At 40.8% G+C, this 5,667-nt stretch overlaps 1 pseudogene; it reads right to left on the bottom strand.

The window, feature by feature from the left end:
- Positions 1-1,058: 1,058 nt before the first annotated feature.
- Positions 1,059-2,435, bottom strand: LOC148192806 (uncharacterized; annotated as a pseudogene).
- Between the last annotated feature and the right edge of the window lie 3,232 nt (positions 2,436-5,667).

The following is a 5,667-nucleotide window of genomic DNA, read 5'->3' as shown; positions in this document are numbered from 1 at the left end:
ACCGCTCGTACCTTAGCTGGATCTACTGAAATACCTCCAACTGACACAATATGCCCCAAAAACTATATTTCCTTCATCCAAAATTCACACTTGGATAGCTTTGCATACAACTCCTTTTCTCTCAACACATTCAGCACTGCCCTCAAGTGTTCTTCATGTTCGTCCTTGGTCTTGGAGTAGATGAGAATATCATCTATGAAGACGACCACAAACTTATCCAAATAAGGCCTGAAGATGCGATTCATATATTCCATGAACACTACTGGAGCGTTCGTTACTCCAAATGGCATCACCACGTATTCATAATGTCCATAGCGAGATCTGAACGCTGTCTTCTGAACGTCTTCCTCCTTAACTCTGATTTGATGATATCCAGATCTCAAATCAATTTTAGAGAACACTGCGGCCCCATGCAGTTGATCCAGCAAGTCATCTATCCTTGGCAATGGGTACTTGTTCTTGATGGTCAGCTTGTTTAACTGCCTGTAGTCTATACACAACCGCGAGTTGCCATCCTTCTTCCTTACCAAAAGTACAGGCGCTCCCCATGGTGATACGCTCGGCCTGATAAATTGTTTATCCATCAATTCTTCAATCTGCGTTTTAAGCTCAACCAATTCAGCTGGCGACATCCTATATGGTTGAACAGAGATAGGTGTTGCCGTCGTCACCAAATCAATGGTGAATTCCACTTCATGAGGAGGGGGAAGTCCAGGTATCTCTTCCGGAAAAACGTCCGGAAACTCATCCACAACCGTTTGTCCATTACTGTCACTAGTGGACGTTCGTTCTTTCACCAATCCCCTGAACTCCCGATCTTCATGTGTCATAATTAGAAAACAGCTGGCGCCCTCCATAATGTCTTCCTTTAACTGACCGAGCGTTACCGATAATTCTTCTTCTTCTTCATCCGAAAAGATTAACTTCTTGCCACAGTCTATGAGAATGCGATTGGTAGCCAACCAATCCATTCCTAAGATCACTTCTAATTCCTTCAAAGGTAAACAGATCAAGTTCACCTTATAACTACGCCCCTCAACCACAATAGGACATCTAATTCATACGGTAGATGTCCTAAGCTCTCCAACCGCTGGGGTTGATACCACCAAGTCGAACTGCATCTCTCTCTCAGCTATTCCCAGTTTCTCAACACACGCCTTCGAGATGAAGGAGTGAGTCGCCCCAGAATCAAACAGCACACTACTGGGTATTGCATACAGCAAGCATTCACCAGTGATAAGATTACTTGAACTTGCTGCTTCCGCTCCAGTTATAGCATACACTCGCCCCACTGCTTGAGCTCGTCCACCTCTTGGCTGATTCCTTCCAGCGTTCGGTGGTCTCATTACTGCTCGTCCTCCAAAGTTGCACTCGTTCTCCAAATGTCCATTTCTTCCGCGAGTACAATGTTTTCCGCCCACCAGCTGAGGGCATGACGAACGATAATGTGGCCCTCCACATTGGAAACAGGTGACGTTACCTTGCTGCCCAGACTGTCCGGCAGGAACCAATGCTTGAGACCCGCTTATGTTCGATGGCTGATTCGGACGAGCGTAAGGGGATCTTCTCTGATTAACATTGCCTCTTGATACAATAGGTCCCCTTACAACCTGTTGTTGCTTCTTGTGCCTTTCCGCTTCTGCCATGTTCTTCTCTAAAACCTTGGCCCTCTCAACCATGGCAGGAAACGTCCGTATGCATAAACTGGAGATTAAAACCTTCAAGTCGCTCCACAGTCCGTTCTCAAACTTCCTGCACTGCCATTCTTCACTGGTGGCCATCGTATTGAAACGAACCAAGTGTTTAAACTTGTTCGTATATTCAGAAACGGACATTCCACCTTGGACGAGCTGCATAAATTCAACCTCTTTGGCAAAACGGACGCTGTCAGGGAAGTATTCTTCATAAAACTTGCTACGGAATACTTCCCATGTGATAGGATGTTGGGCGTCTACCAGAATAGCTCTTGTACTCGCCCACCAGTGGCTTGCTTCCCCAGTCAACAAGTATTCCGTGAACGCCAACCTGTTCTCATCTGGACACCTCTTGGCGTTGAAGATCCTTTCCATGTCCCTTAACCACTGGTCTGCCTCGTCAGGGAGGCCCTTTCCACTGAATTTAGCCGGATGGTGCTGGAGGAAGCTTTCCAAACCCTATTCAGCAGCAGGTTGGGCAGCTTTGGAAGAGGACGCCCCCGGAGTGTGTCTGGTTACTGCTAAAATTTCCATCAACTGTCTTTGAGTCGTTTCAGAGTTGACACGAGAGGCTTCCATACTCTGCATAGCAGTCTGGTTTTGCTGCATCAGTGTGGCGTTCTGCTCCATTAACGTGGTATTCTGTTGCTGCAGTCTATCAATTACTGTCTCCAACAGCCTAGTACTGTTGGACGTATCAGGTTCAGCACGTTGCGGTGGAGGATGGAGTCTAGGTGCCATTTGTTCTCTGGAAACAAAGAAAACGAGCGTTAATCATGTTCAAAGAGTTAAAATAAATAACTCATTAAACACATATTAAGCACACAGCGAAAACACAGTGTACTCATAACCTACAGTGTCCTTAAGAGAACAAAACTGCTCTGATACCACTAATGTAACATCCCAAAATACAGTAATTACTATAAATCAGAATTAATTACACTTAACAGTAAATCAATGCAGTCTTTATATTAACAACGGGGTTCAAAAGCCGAACGGCTTAAAGTACAGAAATACAAGAAGTTAGGACGAACGGTTTTACAAAATTTAAATAACCGAACGTCCAACTAAAAAAAAAACGAACGAACAATTAAAACTAAAGGAAAAGCAGACGTCCTACTGCTCCGCTTTCACTTCAACTTCAACTAAGTTCTCTTCTTCGATCACATCCTCTAAGGTAGCCTCGCCTTCTGCTCACATCCACACGGATGATCATTGCAAGACAGGACGAACGTACATAGACAATTAGACAACACAAGGAAAAACGAGAGGGTAAGCTTATATAATTTAATTCATACATCAACATATACATTTAACATTTCAATTGACACACAACATGTAACTTAACATATAACAACATAGAACTATATATATATACTAGACAGACCGTTCGGATTGTATGAATCTGTGTAGTTACAGGCGTCCTTACACCCGAGTGGTGTAGTAACTGGGATACACTCAACAGCTGCCACTCGAGGTTAGTCCGTTCTTACGTCGCCCATGTTAACTTATGGACTAAGGACCTCTTGCCATTCCCACACATGAACTACTCTCCTCTACGTGAAGATGAGTATCACGAAATATCAGGATGGACCAAGCCAGCATTAGCATGCCCACAGTCATACTTTACCAAATTCCATATTCAACATATATGAGTCGTTCCTCCCTGGAACGCTCGTCCAAAATCCATAATCATATAATCATTCCATATAGTGTTCACCTTTTCAAACTTCATACTTTATTATCATTTTCATCTTTAGTTTCAATTACTCAAAATAACGAACGTTCAGTTTTCTGAATGAAGAGGACAAATGTTAAAAGCAAGATTTAGAAGGACCCGTTACCAATCAGAATGACTCGACACATGATTATTTGACGAACGTCATTGCTACTCAAATCAGTTAAATGAACTGACTCTAGAGTGATACAATCAATATTCAGAATATTTTAAGTACCAAGATGTTAGGTCAAATCAACTTGGATGAAGAAATAGCAAGACGAGTACTTAACTACATTGGGAACCTTTCGTTTAAAGGAATCGACTGCCAGTCAATGACCGAACGCGACAATATACATTTTCTAAGTATCTGGACGAACGCTATTTACGTCCGTTAAGAATTCAAGGGCAAGGACGAGCGTTCGGTATAAGACCGAACACTACATTAGAACGAACCCTGGGTAGATGACCGGGCACCAATTATGACGAACGCTTGGTACGACACTGAGCGCTACTTAAGACGAACGCTTGGTATAAGACCGAGCGTTACTAATTTTAAAGTTTAAAGGTATTCATATATAGCTAAGCTGAACCGAACGCTCAGACATAATATTTCAGGGAAGTACGCTCGTTCTCAGTCAGAGTTCTTTCCGAATGAAAGAATTCCATTTTAAGTCATTTTACTAGGAAACCGAACGGTATAAGACCGTTCGATGACGAGCGTAATTTATCATAGGGAGTAATTTACATTCAGATTTTTCATCTATCTTAACTCAATATTTCTCATACAATCCATACTTTATAATTTCATATTCATCATTAATTCGCATACTTTATAGAATTCATCATATTAACAAATCAAACTATACAATAATCATCCATCTTTCAATACATACGTACCAAAATCAACATGCAGTTCAACCAAAAGGAATCATATTCATTCAGTACAACAATGCTCGTTCAGGCATACTCAATCAGCCCATATACATATATATATCATACAGTCAGTCCATATCATGCTTTCATACAACATACAAGTATAAATTAAATTAATAAGTTTCCCTTACCCGGATCAGTGAGTGCAACGTCCTAAGAGTACGACTTTGACTCGTTCAAATATGGCTCTTCTACACTCAACGGTTTTCTTACGTTCTTCACTAAATCTAACCAAAAGAAACATAGGAGAATTTAGCTTATACCCTTGCATGCAACTGAATCTGGGCTCGCAGGAATTCCAGAAACGAGCGTCTAGGTTGGGAAACTTACCGGTTACAGAATCGGAAGTGGTTCGGTCCAAAATGAAGCTCACGCCGTAGGGAACGTTCCTACGGTTCTGAATGTTTAACGGAGAAGAAATGTATGAGTAACAGTAGAGAGAAGTTTAAGGCTTTCTAGAGAGAAGGTGGAGAAAATGAAGAGTTGAGTTCTGAGGAAGAAGAAGAGTGCGTGCAGGTGAGATAGAGTTTTTCAAAAACTCAGTTTTGTTCAATCCACGTCCGATTGGACGAAGTCTCCTCTACCGACACCTGCACACCCACTTCTGACTTCGGAAGCTTCTTTCGTGACAAGTGGCACTCGTGCATGCAGTGCTTAGTGGGTTTTTAATGGCTTTGTGCAAGTGACGTGGGGTGCATTAATTGTGATTTGACAGATATTTGCAGAGTTAATTATCTAGGGTCTCACAACAAGTATTTCTGATTTTTTCCAGGTTAATTACCAATTCCTTTATGCTTGTGAAAATTGGATAAAATTAGATAAGACAAAAATTATAAGATCAAAACTCATTATAAAATCATTTTTTTGTAAGATCATTTAACGACAAGTGTTTCTGATTTTTTCAATTGGGGCTACAGTAGGGATGACAGAGAAAAGATTGGAGTGAGAAAGATGAAAGAAAAAGGGTTGAGAGGAATAAGAGAGGTGAGTAAGGGTTTGGGGTTTTTTTTTTTTTAGTTTTGAGAATGAAAATTATTAAAATATCCTTAACCGTAAAACTTAGAATCCATGGTATATAAGGATATTTTTGTCTACTAAAATCCGGTACACATTGCTAAAATGTACCAACTGAAAAACAGGCGTACACGCGTTAGCAAACCCCATATATATATATATATATATATATATATATATATATATATATATATATATATATATATATATATATATATATATATATATATATATATATATATATATATATATATATATATATAGGGATGACAACGGGTCGGGTCGGGCACGGATAGTGCCCACCCG

Source organism: Vigna umbellata, chromosome 9, assembly GCF_029865625.1.
Source record: "Vigna umbellata cultivar VRB3 chromosome 9, Vumbellata_1.0, whole genome shotgun sequence".
Taxonomy (NCBI): Eukaryota; Viridiplantae; Streptophyta; class Magnoliopsida; order Fabales; family Fabaceae; genus Vigna; species Vigna umbellata.
Note: the sequence above shows the minus strand (reverse complement) of the source record. Positions and strands in the feature narration are given on the sequence as shown.